This window comes from Chiloscyllium punctatum, chromosome 41, assembly GCF_047496795.1.
Source record: "Chiloscyllium punctatum isolate Juve2018m chromosome 41, sChiPun1.3, whole genome shotgun sequence".
NCBI classification, from domain to species: domain Eukaryota; kingdom Metazoa; phylum Chordata; class Chondrichthyes; order Orectolobiformes; family Hemiscylliidae; genus Chiloscyllium; species Chiloscyllium punctatum.
In genome coordinates, this window is record NC_092779.1 from 6,892,690 (window position 1) to 6,908,417 (window position 15,728).

A 15,728-nucleotide genomic window follows, 5' to 3' on the forward strand; every position below is an offset into this window, starting at 1 on the left:
TGATAGCTAGACAATATGTTGAAGGTGTTGGCCCCCTGTGTTCTCTGTCTATGCCATGATGTTTTGGTCGATTCTAATCTAAGAAGTGAGATAACAGAGTTTTACATAAATTCATGCAGTTTTTGAGTTCAGAGTAGAACTCAGAGTAGAGAGAGAACATAGGGGGCCAAAACCTTCAACATATTGTGTCGCTATCACCATTGTTAACAGCTAATCCGAGAATGCAACTTTTAAAAAAAAAGGTTTTGGGATTTACACATGAAAGAAGTGAAACTATCATGGTATACTAACAGATGAAAAGCTTAACAGACAATCAATTTTTCAATGTATAATTTCAGTTACATCACACTGTAAATTTTTGCTATAAATTCTGTGTGTTAGGATCGAGCCCTCCACTACCACCTGATGAAGGAGCGACGCTCTGAAAGCTAGTGTGCTTCCAATTAAACCTGTTGAACTATAACCTGGTGTTGTGTGATTTTTAATTTTGTACACCCCAGTCCAACACCAGCATCTCCAAATCTTGAAAAGTGGAGCCACATTAGTCATTCTCCAATCCTCTGGCAATTCCCCTTTCAGGACATGTGTAATTTCCTGCCTCACCTCTCACATTGGCTGGGATATAATTCATCCAGTCCAGCGGATGCATTTTGGAGAAAATAACAAGGTAAGGGAATATTTAATGAATGGCAGGACACTGGATAGTCTATAGGAGCAAAGGGATCTTGGGGTAATTAATCACAGATCCCTGATGTTGACAAAGCCTCCAATATGTCCCCATTTCCGCTGTCAAATTGTTTAAGTTCCTCACAGTCCCTTTTCCTGAATTCTGTACCTATGTTCTCTTTTCCAAAGTGAAGACTGAAGTATCTTGCTGCTACACACACAGGTTACCCTCTTGGTCCCTAATGGGCCCCACTCTTTCCCTGGTTAACCTCTTCCTTTTAAATTATTTATAGGCGCTGTTGCTACTTTCATTCAAAGAGTGGATAGAACATTGAGGGGATGTAAAATCTCCCACCACTATTGGGTTGATATATTTTGCATTTGAATTATTGAATATCTAGATCCATCCCTGACACAGATTCACCTGATAGTCATTTTGTGTTTAATATAGAATTATAGGAACAGGATGAGGCCATTTGGCCCCTTGAACCTTTTCCTCTATTCAATAAGATCATGGCTGACCAGTGACATAACTTCATATGCCTGGTGACCTCCAAATGTCCAGGTTTTCATGTTGAAACTTAGACATAATATCTGGCCATCTTGCTTTTAACATTAGCACATGGTAGATCAAATGTATCTGTCTGTCTCAGGTGCATTTTCCATACTGTCAAGCCATCCCTAGATATTGGTCTTTCACAACTTTGAGGTTTCTCATTGTTGACAGTTATACATCACAACTGTCCACATCGGCTCTAACCAAAGTGTAACAGATCAACCTTGAGAGCAGTTTCATCTTTGTGATGAAAAGCATCAATGTGTAGATCCAGAGTATTATCTTAGTCTTTATATAGATTGGGAAATGCGTTTAGTGTGACAAGTGAGATCGCCCTGGGCTCATATCTCATTTCAAAGTTGTAGTGATTGGAACAAAGGCCAGATATAACTCATTGAGTGTGAGATCCCGATTAGGATTGTTAACCTGGGTCAATGTTACGGTGAAATGTAAGTATTGGAGCCACACCAGACTGTATGGAGCTTGATCTTCTGAATTATACCAGTTTGTGGTGGTTTCATTGAAGCTGTTCTTAAATGTTCATCGTAATCTTCCTTGAAGGAGTAATAAATGGGTTTATATCTTAAGATGCAATAATGGCCTTAAAAATAATAATAACGTTGAATCAGCCTGGGTGCAGATTTTTTTTTGTGATTGGTGACTGATTCAATGGCGTCATGCATGCTCTGTTCTCTCACAAGGGTTTGGTTTCAATCTCATGGAAGGCAACCGCACTGTTCAGTCCATACCGGAAATATTTACCTTGTATGATGATTGAAAGCTGCCAAAGGCCCTGAAGAACATTGATTGTTCTTGCATTAGAGAGAGATAACTGGTGGTTCTCCGTTATGATTTTCCAGGTGAGGGTGAGAAGGCTACAGTGACCTCAGCTTGCATGGAAATTGAACCCATGTTGTTGGTGTCACTCTGCAAGGTAAACTAGCCATCTAACTCTCTGAACTAGCCAAACACTTACAAAAGAGTGTCATGCTTCAAGTGTCCCAAGTGAAGATGGAGTCCGATACCTTTTGCTATCAGGTTATATTGTGATGATATTATCAATGTGTCTCTTACCTGAAATTTTGAGAGGGAAAACATAACATAATCACATGAATATATGAAACCTGGTGACCAGCAATAATATATTAATTTGATGTTTTTACAACATGAAACGGTGTTCTAAGATATCCCTCCACAGAATCACCAGAGTGGTATGATACGAAAAGCATCCATTCAGTCCACCATGTTTGCATTGATTTGGAGATGCGGTGTTGGACTGGGGTGTACAAAGTTAAAAATCACACAACACCAGGTTATAGTCCAACGGGTTTAATTGAAAGCACACTAGCTTTCAGAGCACTGCAACCACCTGATGAAGGAGTGACGCTCCGAACGCTAGTCTGCTTCCAATTAAACCTGTTGGACTATAACCTGGTGTTGTGTTATTTTTAACTCATGTTTGCACTGGTTGTTCAAATGAGCAGCATTATGGAGTGTTAATCTTCTTTCTCCACACACAGGCTCTCTTTCAAAACATTTGGAAATCCTTTGAGAAGCATGGCAGAAAAGTAGAAAGTGTGGCACCTTGTATTAAATTTGTTTGAAAGTGCTGAGATCAATGTAGTCTATCTCAGCAGGGAATGCATCAATGATCTGAGTTCTAATGTTGTACTAATCTTATTTTCGTCAATCTAAAAGCAGAGCTTATCTCTTACTGTCCTTGAAGTTTTTCTAATGTGCAAAGCAGATCTGTCCTTGAATTCTTAGCAGCTCGTCTGTTGGTTGTCCAGTTACATGATAATGAAGGAAATTATACTTTCCGATTGTTACTATAGCAATCATAAAGCATTTATCAGATCCTACAGCAAGAAATTGTTGGAAGTGAAAAACTACTCTTTGAAAACAAAGAATTAACATTAACAACAATTATAAACAAAACCAGAAATTGATGGAAAAGCTCGGCAGGTCTGGCAGCATCTGTGATGAAGGGCTTTTGCCTGAAACATCGATTTTCCTGCTCCTCGGATGCTGCCTGACCTCCTGAGCTTTTCCAGCAATTCCTGCTTTTGTTTCTCATTCACGGCATCCGCAGCTCTTTCAGTTTTAACAATTATAACCCTCTCAAAATCAGTACTGTACAGGACTTTGATCAACAAGTTCTGGCAAACTGTATTTTGCTGTGTGGCAAGCTACACAATCCCTAAACATTCATTGGCCATGCAATCATGACCCCCAATGACACTGAGACATCACCAGGCCTGTGGAAACTGTAAGACAAATGATAATTCAAATTAATAATGCATGGACATCTGAGAAGTTGGAATTGGCAGTTGTGGTTCCACTACCATTAAGCAAACCCAAATGATGGGAAAATGGAAGGAGAACCCAGCGATGAATATATTTCTATGAAAACATCTGTGAAAATAAAATGTATAAAGCAGAGACCTTTGAAAGAGTTGGGCTGATGTTAACAGGTAGGATAAAAGAATGTTTAACTAATCACCAGCTTTTGGAATCACACACCTGGTGAGGTAATCACATTAGAGAAATAATGGCCTGGACAGGTGAACATATCCCGGAGAATAGGGTAACCAAAAGTGTTAACATGCCAATACCAAGGGTGAGCCAAAGTCATACAGTCATAGAGATCGATAGCACAGGAAAAGGCCCTTTGAATCAAATTGTAAGCCAATGCAATGTAAGATTTTTCAATATCTGACTTTCAGCCTGCAATAGGCTTTGTTCTTGCTGCTGGGATGTCAGATACACCACTCCATGAAAGAGAAATTACAAGCCTTTCCTCCCCTGGGAATGCTCAATTCAATGAGTTCATGCTTGTGGATTGTTAGCAGAAGTTTGAGGTGAAAAAATGTGTTGAAAAGAAACCAAAATGTGAATTTTAATGATTCTGAGGAACGGTCACTTGACCCTTGGTCCTTAACACTTGACCCATATTATGACATATCATGATCGGCTGAGGATCCTGGGATTATATTCATTAGAGTTTGGAAGGTTGAGGGGAGGTCTAATAGAAACTTACAAGGTAATGCATGGCTTAGAAAGTATGGATGCTGGAGAGTTGTTTCCATTAGGCGGGCAGACTAGGACCCGTGGGCACAGCCTTAAAATTAGAGGTGGTCAATTTAGAACTGAAATGAGGAGACATTTTTTCAGCCAGAGAGTGGTGAGCCTGTGGAATTCATTGCCACAGAGTGGAGGCCAGAACGTTGGGTGACTTCAAGGCAGAGATTGATAAATTCTTGATCTCGCAAAGTACTAAGGGCGATGGGGAGAGTGCAGGCAAGTGGAATTGAAATGCCCATCAGCCATGATTAAATGGCAGATTGGACTCGATGGACCGAATGGCTTTGCTTCCATTCCTATGTCATATGGTCTTACGGACCCGAAACGTTAAGTCTGATTTCTCTGTGCAGATTCTGCCAGACCTGCTGAGCTTTGCCAGCAACTTCTGTTTCTGTTTGTGAATTTTAAGACTAGCTACCAAACCTCACGAGCAGTGTAATCCACCAAACTGTCAGTTACACAACTGAATGAGGAGGAAAAATTACCAGGCTACCCGCTGGTGATCAAAGCTTGACCTGTCAGCTTCAGGTATGTCTCAACTCAGTAGGATGGGCAGTTGGTGAGTATAGGAGGGGCTTGACAGGGAAAAGCAGAGGTTTGAAAAGATTGAGTAGGAGACTGACAGGGGATGAGAGGCATTAGACAGGGAATTAAAGAGCTTAAGAGGAGTTTGTTAAGGTTTAGGAAGCAACTGAAAGGAAATAGGAGGTGGTTGGAAGGGTATTGCTAGAGTTTGAGTTGAAAAGTGTGGTGCTGGAAAAGAACAGCAGGTCAGGCAGCATCCGAGGAGCAGGAGAGTCGACATTTTGGACATGAGCCCTTCATCAGGAATAATGATTCTGCCTGACCCACTGTGCTTTTCCAGCACCACACTTTCCAAGTCTGACTCTCCAGCATCTGCAGTCCTCACTTTCTCCCTTTGTTGGAGTTTTACTGTATAGCAAGGATTTATGTACAGAGAGGATTTGACAGGGCAGAAAGAAGGTTGATAGAGTATCACAGGAGTTTGGCAGAGCATAGGAGGCATTTGACAAGGTTCCTGTTTCAGATGGAAAGGGAAATTTAGGCATGGAGCAACAGAATCTCATCCTGGAAATCAGAGAAGTATAGATGCTGCTCTTAGTCCTAGAAAACAGCACCTTTGCCAAATTTACCTTTCAATATCAAAATCTAATTGACCATGGCAAATGATTCAATGAGGATACTAATTAAGGATGATCAGCCATGATCATATTGAATGGTGGTGCAGGCTTGAAGGGCTGAATGGCCTACTCCTGCACCTATTGTCTATTGTCTATAAAATTTCACTTGGAGTTCTCGCGAGGAGATTAGCTCACATTAATGAAATATGCATTTCCATGAAGGAACGAACTCTGGCAGAGCAGTGGGAAGTAGAGCAATGTTTGATTAGAACTTCTTTTTTGCTTGTCTTTTGACAGACAAAGAGATCTCGGATCTCCCCTGGCATGCTTCTGAGGAGCAATATAGGAAATGTGGGAATTCCATTCATGTAAGAAACAAAAATTAGATCAAGAATGATGACAAGTGATGGGAAGTTAAAGTTAAACAACAAAATTATAGCATTGGGGTGCTGCTGACTGAATTTGTGAAGGTTTTGTGTTGGAAGAAATGAGACAAGTGAGATTCTAGTTCCTCAATGGAAGAAATCTGACCACAGGGATTCAGGTAGTGCAATTCCTCAGGAAGACTGGAGTTTGGTAACATTGGAGAAATGTGACTTAGGCAAGATGACGGGTTAGTGGTACTATCATTATATGGGTCTCTAGATTAATAGACTAATGTCCCAGGGACCCGGGTTTGAATCCTGCCATAATAGATGGTCAAATTGAATTCAATAAAACAAAATCTGGAATGAAGAGTCTAATTCCACCACAAATCCATTATTGATTTTCAGGAAAACCCATCTGATTCATTAATGTTCTTTGGGGAAGGAAACTGCCATCTTTACCTGGTTTTGCCTACAGACCCACACTAATGTGGTTGACTCTTAACTGCCATCTGGGAAATTAGGACAATACATATTGGCCGAACCAGCAATGCCCTCATCCCATGAATGAGTAAAGAAAATTAATGATGATTGAGATGTGATAATGAATGGAGAATGTCACTGCAAAGTTTATTGGCAATAGAAAAGAACACAGGAATAGAGGACATATCAATGCAGAGAAGGTAGGAATTACAGTAAACACTATAGGGACAATATTTAACATTGGATATAATCACAGAATTACCTTTTGATGAAAATATTCCTTTCTGTGGGATCATGCAGACATCCCAATTGCATCTAAAGGATTTGTGTTTTTGGCTCAACCTAGAAGTCTTCTGCGAAGCTGCCAAAGTTGACTTTGCTAAGAAAAGGAAGGGAGAGTTGTTGGAAAGCTCTGAAGGTGCTTTTGGTAAATGATATTTGCAATGTGCTGTGTAAAAAAAAACCCACAGGTGGAAGAATTGAATTATGTCAGCTGTTCTCACAAGAAAAACAAAATATAATTTTTATAAGCAAACACAGTGCAATGTTCTGCCTCTTTGATGTATTTACCCAAACGTACACTTCACAGTAAGTAGTTTTGCTTTGGAGAATTTACTTAGGATTTTCAGCATGAGGTACAAAGACAGCCAGCTGGAGGATCTGTTAATGACCATACCCTCTGAGTAAATAATAAATGTAATGTCATTTGTATGCCATACCTGCTTGTCAAGATCGAGCTAAATAGGCAGCATATGCAATGAATATTTAACACTTGCCATTTCACGCAATGTTTGTCACTGTGTTAGACATCCTGTCTCAGCCTTCTGAAGCTGTGTAGGATTACGTGATAGGCAATGCCAGTAACTGCGGTATCCAACACTCCTTGCTACAAAGGCACTTTCTCTTTCACACTATAGACACAACCACAAAAATCTTTTACACTTAGATGAAAACTTCTCGACTGTATCACTTACAAAGTTTGATATACGATGATCATTTTCCATTATATTCAATTTGCTGTAAATGAAGATGAGTGTTGAAAATCACATTACTTTTCTCACTTTGAGCACTGCTAATACTTGTGAACATTTCATTTTTAAAAGGGTACATTTTGTGAAGCTGATTGTTATTCCGATACAAGCTCTCATCCGTAGGAATGTTTCAAACTCATCTGCACCAAATATTCAAACAAGACCAAAAGGATACAGGAGCAGAAGTAGGCCATTCGGCCCATCAAGTCTGCTTTGTTATTCAGTGGGATCATGGCTGATCTGATAACCTTTAACTCCACTTTCCTGCCTTCCCCCCATAATTCTCAAGTCACTAACTGATTAAAAATCTACCTCTGTCTTGAAAATGCTTAATGACCCAGCCTCTACAAGCTGCTGAGGTAAAGAACTCCACAGATTCAGTATTAAATAAAGATCCTTTGCTTTAAAGATACACCTTCACTCATGCTCCAACTACTCCAAAGGTGTGTCATAATATCTCTGAACAAGCTGGTTAAAAGTATCTATGACATTTTTTAAAAAATGGACAGAAATTCTGTAATGCAAATAAGTTTGTTTAAATTTACAAATACTTTCAGTTCATTTTGGGTGGAAATTTTGAAATTCAGTGTGGAAGTGAGCTCAGAAACAGCAGATATTTCGTCTTATCTGTGGCTTGCGTTTCTGTATCATTACCTTCATCTCGGCTTGCTATGGGTCAAATGGCACATTCTCTGGGCAGGAGTTCTACCCCCTGCTGGCATCTTCCTGACTCCAACACCTGGATGCCTACATTTGAAAGACAACAAGACTGCCCTTCGGTCTCCTCAACCAAGCAGCATCACTCACTCACAGCTCATCTCAGCCAGCCACCTCTAGAGACATCAGAAACCTACCAAAAAGGCTGCACTGCTCTCTAGCAATTTCTCCCATGAGAGCTGTCCTTAGGCAGTCAAAGATAGGAAGTTCTTTTCTACAGGGAGGGCAAGAAAAGGCCTCCCAAAGGCACAGCAAGACTGGCTTGCACAGGGGGAACTGTGGAGAACCATGACCAATGAGAGCGAGACTCCAGTGTCGCAGGAAGACAAATGATCTTGGCTTTGCCAGAATATGTATCACTGACCACACAATGCTTCACACTTGTGCAAGTGTGAATTAGCATTGTAATGAGGTGGCACAGTGGCTCAGTGGTTAGCACTGCTGCCTCACAGCACCAGGGACCAAGGTTCAAGTGGTTCAGTATGTGTGGAGTTTGCACATTTTCTTTGTGTCTGTGTGGATTTACTCCAGCTGCTCGGGTTTCCTCCCGCAATCCAAAGACGTGCAGGTTAAGTGAATTGGCTATGCTAATTTACCCATAGTGTTCAGGGATGTGTAGGTTAGGTGCATTAGTCAGAGGTCATTATACCGGCACCACTCCCCACCTCTTCCTCCGCTACATTGATGACTGCATTGGTGCCACCTCGTGCTCCCACGAGGAGGTTGAGCATTCATTAACTTCACCAACACATTCTCCCCTGACCTTAAATTTACCTGGACCACCTCTGACACCTCGCTCCCCTTCCTGGACCTCTCCATCTCCATTAATGACAACCGACTTGACACCGACATTTTTTACAAACCCACCGACTCCCATAGCTACCTGGATTACACCTCTTCCCATCCTACTTCCTGCAAAAACGCCATCCTGTATTCTCAATTCCTCCGCCTCGGCCGTATCTGCTCCCAGGAGGACCAGTTCCACCACAGAACACACCAGATGGCCGCCTTCTTTAGAGACCGCAATTTCCCTTCTCCCATGGTTAATGATGCCCTCCAATGCATCTCGTCCACATCCCGCACCTCCGCCCTCAGACTCCACCCCTCCAACCATAACAAGGACAGAATGCCCCTGGTGCTCACCTTCCACCCTACCAACCTTCGCATAAACCAAATCATCCGCTGACATTTCTGCCACCTCCAAATGGACCCCACCACCAGGGATATATTTCCCTCCCCACCCCTTTCCGCCTTCCGTAAAGACCGTTCCTCCGTGACTTCCTGGTCAGGTCCATGCCCACCTACAACCCACCCTCCCATCCTGGCACCTTCCCCTGCCACCGCAGGAATTGCAAAACCTGCTCCCACACCTCCTCCCTCTTCTCCATCCAAGGCCCTAAAGGAGCCTTCCACATCCATCAAAGTTTTACCTGCACATCCTCCAATAAAATTTATTGTATCCGTTGCTCCCGATGCGGTCTCCTCTACATTGGGGAGACTGGATGCCTCATAGCAGAGCGCTTTAGGGAACATCTCCGGGACACCCGCACCAATCAACCACACCACCCTGTGGCCCAACATTTCAACTCCCCCTCCCACTCTGCCAAGGGCCTCCTTCACCACCATTCCCTCACCACCAGACGCCTGGAGGAAGAATGCCTCATCTTCTGCCTCAGAACACTTCAACCCCAGGGCATCAATGTGGACTTCAACAGTTTCCTCATTTCCCCTTCCCCCACCTCATCCTAGTTTCAAACTTCCAGCTCAGCACTGTCCCCATGAATTGTCCTACCTGCATATCTTCTTTTCCACCTATCCACTTCATCCCCTCCCCCACTCACCTATTGTACTCTATGCTACTTTCTCCCCACCCCCATCCTCCTCTCACTTATCTCTCCACCCTTCAGGCTCTCTGCCTGTATTCCTGATGAAGGGCTTTTGCCTGAAATGTCGATTTTACTGCTCCTCGGTTGCTGTCTGACCTGCTGTGCTTTTCCAGCACCACTCTAATCTAGACTCTGGTTTCCAGCATCTGCAGTCATTGTTCTTACCTAGATGTAGAGTAATAGGGTAGGAGAATGGGTCTGGGTGGGTTACTATTCGGAGGGTAAGTGTGGACGTGTTAGGCCAAATGATCTGTTTCCACACTGTAGGGATTCCATGAAAAAAGTCACCACTGTGGAGGACCCGCTAATGAATTAGGTGCTTATCTTGCACCTTTCTGATGACTTATGTACGGTCAATATCTGTCACACCATTGAGGCTCCCAATGTTGAGGACTTCTGTGGTGCGCTGGTAATGTCCCTAACCTAGACCAGGAGGCCTGGGATTCAAGTCCTACCTGCTCCAGAGGTATGCAATAGCATCTTTCAACAGATTGAATAAGACATATCTACAGTTCCCAATGTAGCACGGTTGCACTGTAGTGTACTGCCTCCAGCCCATCTGCCAATGTTCACATTTAAAACATAAAGGAGCTATAATAGTGAGCGGTTCACTCGCTTCTCATCACAATTAGGACAACGTAGACATTTGAGTTCATCAAAGACTTGCTTGGAATAAGGAGACCATCAATAATGAATATTTGGCAATGAGTAGCTCAGAGGTATCTCAGGCAAACACTTCACACACTGCTTTACAAACTTGAGCATTGGTTAGAAAAAAAGAAACATTTTGTCAAAACTTCTTAATTTGCACTTATTAGGAAACTTTGCAAGAAATACAAATGTAAAAGGGAAAACTAAATTTTTTACTGTATTAGAGGAGAGAGTGATTGTTTGGCAAATGGATTAGTACGGCATTGCCATAGAGTATTAGCCAGTTTGGTGATGACTGACAGGCAATTGCCAGTCATATTTAATTTTGAAACTATGCTCTAACTCATCAAGTCATTGTCCTGTGAAATGAACTTGATGTTGAAATAGGGTGCCTCCCATGAGATAGTAACTGCCCTGATTCTATAATTTATTACTGTGTATCATGCAAAAGTCATATGACCATTTGGCCATGGAAAGTACGCAGTTTACCTCTGACTGCCTGGAAGGGTAAGATATTTCTATGAGCTGAGTAACAAGAAAAATTGGGATTATCATTTGGGCTCACAATATGATATACTTGCATGTTCTGGAAGTTTCATTTATTACTATGGAGGATCCAGTTCCTGCAGACAGAAGGAACATGTGCACATACTTCACCTGTTCCAACTCAAGATTCTCAAACTACAATTCCTTAACCAATTACAGTCAACCTACCAACAAAGTCTGACAGTTAACTGTTAGTCATTTTTTAGTTGGTGCATTCTCCACAGCAAAACCTCCAACAAACAGAATATACTTGGCAACCAACCAGGCCTCTTCCCCTCATAAATGTTGGTTTGTCTTAACTATTGTCTTCCTTGCAAATTGTCCTGATGAGTGTTCTTAAACTGGAAAGAGTGCAGAAGAAATTTACAAGGATGTTGCCTGGACTCAATGGTCTGAGTTACAAGGAGGGGTTGGACAAGTTAGGACACATTTATTTAGAGCTTGGGAGATTGAGGGGTGATCTTATAGAAGTGTATAAGATCATGAGAGGCATGGATGGGGTGAATGCACTCAGTCTTTTTCCCAGGGTTGGGGAATAGAGGACTAGAGGGCATCAGTTTAGAGGGAAAAGAATAAAAGGGAACCTGAAGGGCAACCTTTTTACGCAGAGGGTGGCATGCATATGGAGTGAGCTGCCAGTGTTGAGGTGGGTACATTAACAAAATTTAAAAGGCATTTGGACAAATACATGGACAGGAAAGAATTAGAAGGATATGGGCCAAGTGCAGGGAAATGGGTTTAGCGTGGATGAACATTTTGGTCAGTATGGACCAGTTTAGGCCGAAGGGTCTGTCTCCGTGCTCTCTAGGATTCTATGACTCTATGAGTGCAATAGGAACAATTTTGAAGAAGTGGTGTTTTCTTTTGGCAATATAGGTGACAGTATCACTAGGTTGCTACCTCTTGTGGGGCATTCTGGGATAAGCGGGAATAAATTTAAAACAGAGTTGAGGAGAAACTACTCTCAAAGGGTTGTCAATCTGTGGAATTCGCTACCCCAAAGTGCAATGGATGCTGGGGCAGTGAGAAAATTTAAAGAGGAGTCAGGTTTTTAATTGGTAGGGGGTTGAAGGGATATATAGCGAAGGTAGGAAAGGCGGGGGGGTGGGGAGGAACTGGTGAGGAGCATATTAGCCATTATCAAATGGTGGAGAAGGCTTGATGGGATGAATGGCCTAATTCTACTCCTGTGTCTTCTGAACTTATGAACCTCTTTAATTCTGTTTTACATTAATTGGAAGGCATCCGCGATGTACGATGGTACTGTTCCTTTAGAGGGATGAGTTCTGTACTGTTTCTCTTGCAGAGAGGTATTGCCACAGTGGTACCAGAATATCTGCTTTAGTAGCAGTGGGTAAACAGCTTGGAGTTCCCTAACCCTAATCCTGATTGTTTTGTCACTAAATCTGATAAAAGAAGCATGAGTGGGTAAAGAGACAATCTCACACAGTCCCAAGGTTTTAGTTTTGTTTTCAATTGGTGTTTGGAGTTGGCTGTTGAAGCTGATAGATCCAGCTCTTTCTCTGCTGCTAGATTGTTTCTTTCAGTATTCCCTTCTCCCGGACTGGAAGGGGGATAGCCCATGAGGAAAGTCTGTTTTGCTGAATGTGCCTTTGCCAAGGGTGTGGTTATGAGATGCTGATGTATTAATGCAGTTAGTGATTAGTAGTTGACCAATATATTATTTTATTTAAGTAGTTCAATAGAGTTAAAGTTATTCTAGTTCTTCTTGCTTTTTGTTTGTTACTTTAACTGTTCTGTGAGAAGTGTTCTGCTTAAAGTGGTTCACATCTGGAACATAGTATCTTACATTTGTCTTTAAATAAACTAAAAAGTTACGGTCTAGACTACCTTGCTGATTATGTTTTGGAGGTTTAGTCTGGTCTGTAACAAATGCTTTCTGAATGCCCTATCCTGGTACACTGCTCGATGGTGCTCGAACTCTGCTTCTTTCTTAGCAAGTCCTGCTTGTTTGTTCACATTTGGAGCACTCTGTACCTTCTCGATCCTAAGCTCAGCAATGCAAGTATAACTACTGGGTTACATTGGTCAAACATCTGGCATAAAAGTCCTGATCTTTTGGAATTAGATGTTTCTTTTCCACTGAAGATCTTGACATGGTCGAGGCTGTGGTGCTGGAAAAGCACAACAGATCAGGCAGCAGCCAAAGAGCAGCAGAATCCATGTTGCAGGCATAAGCTCTTCATCAGCAATGAGGCCTTATGCCCGGAATGTTGATTATCTTGTTTGTGTAGATGGTAAACACTGTTGCTATTGAGCATTGGCGGTGAAGGGAGTGGATGCTTGTGGATGTAGTGCCAATTAAGGGGGCTGTTTTGTCCTGGATGGTGTCAAGTTTCTTGAGTGTTGTTGGGGCTGCATCCATCCAGGCAAGCAGGGAGTATTCCATCACACTCCTAACTTGTGTCTTGTCGATGATGGACAGACTTTGAGGAGTCAGGAGTTGAGTTACTCCTCACTATTCCTAGCTTCTGATCTGTTCGTGTAGCCGTTATGTTTTTATGGTGAGTCTAGTTGAGTTTCTGGTCAATGATAACCCCCCCAGGATGTGATAGTGGGGAATTCAGATCCTCATCTTCCCACACTTCTTAAAGCCCCAAGCAGGACTGGAGGACCCACTGTGTACTTGAAGAACAGTTTTGCTGCCAACTGGACACCTCAAACTCAGGTTTATCTTTTTAAAATCAAAAAAATGCTGTAAGACAAAGGACCATTTATTTCTAATGAGAAAGGCTCTTGCTCAGGAGTTTCAATCTTTCGGTTGTTAGTTGACTACTGCATATTTTTCCATGTTTTCAACCTTTCCCTGGTATCCGAGGTGAAAAGGCATTATCATCTGGTCTCTAGATTAATGATTGGATGATTGAATATTTTTGTGACCTGATACTAAATTATAGATCATCCCCTCAAAGCCAAGAGATCCCTTACAGCTCCAGATCAATTATTTTCAAGCAAAATAATAAATTTTTAAATATTAATATATAAAAATCTTTCCTATTAATATTTTAAATTGCAAGTATCAATAATTTAAAGGAAGAGATATTTAGAATTATGAATAATCAATGATGAAATTTATAAATAATAATGACAGCCATCTAGTTATATTGTCAGGTATTAATCAATAAATCTAATTTTTATTAACTTTCCTAAACTGCAGTTAATAACTTTGGCTTTATCACACGCATTAACAGAAGTGAGCATTTGCATTTGTATAGCATCTTTCACGATCACCGGCTATTCTAAAGTGCTGTACAGCCAGTGAACTGCTTTTGAAGTGTGTTCACTGCTGGAGGAAATACAGCAGAGAAATTCTATAGAGCAAGTTCCTACCAATAGTAATGTGATAATGACCAGTAATCTGTCACAGTGATATTGACTGGGGGTAGATATGGGTCAGGGGACTGGGGATAATCCTTCTTGTCACAAGTTTAACTGGTAAGAGGGCATCAGTAATTGTGTCCCACTACTCTGCAATGTCACAAATTGTATAAGCTCCCAATATGACCACTAAAATAATCAATTTTCCTGACTGACTGCCATTCAGGATAATAAGCAGCAAAGTAATAAGCCAGGTTTTGTCACAATGAGAAAATTACCCTATTTATTGTAAGCACACTTAGCTGAAAAACCTGCAAAGAAAATAAAGGATATAAAACAAATTAATCTATGTCCCTTTAACATCAGTGAGCATGTACACAAATATTCCCAACTAAGAATGATAAAGGAAGGATAGGTTGACAAATTGTGTAATGATAAAGAAAATATTAATAGAGGAAAGACAATTACAAAGATCAAAATTCCAAATCTCACGAGTTGGGTTAAATTATCTCCCACAGTTCCTTTTGATTTCAGTATTGTCAGTAAAGCATTGGCCATTTTTCACTTGGATACATGATCCAGGAGACTTAGAATTCTTTCTCTTAAGCGTTTTTTGCTTTATTGCCTTTGCACCCAGATGTAGAGAGATGAGGATAGAGAGACGTTTATAGCTCACAGACGTTACATGTCTAGCTTTCCTGGCACGAACAACTTTGTAACAACTGGAGCTCAATCAAGTAAAGGGCTGATGTCAGGCAGAATCTCCTTGACATAAAGGCTATGGGTGCAAGTCTGTTTCAAAGTATTTCATTGTCTCTCAAGGTTTCCTCACTGTTTCCAGAAGCAATATTTTCTTGCACACCCGAAAATCATCTTTCTCCTGAAGGCTAAAAGATCTGTTTAACGTCTCTTTCAAAACACTGTATCTCTGCTAGTGCAGCATTTCCTCAACAAAATGTCAGAGCAGCAGTAAAGAAGTTTGTGTTTCAGTTCTGAATTGAGATTTGAGGCCTTAGCTTTTTGATTCAGAGGCAAGGGATCCACAAGTGGCAGCATACCTACATATGGCATCATAAATGTACAGACTTGATCAAGCAAACCATTCAAGAATAAATTCATACCGTACTATTTTGAGTCAAAGATTAAGCTAAAATTTGCTTCTCCCTCCATCGCTTACAGACATGAAAGTGGCCCATGTTCTCCACAAAGATTTCTCATTAGAGTTTTCTCCAAAATTTATTCTTAACTCACAGTTGACATCA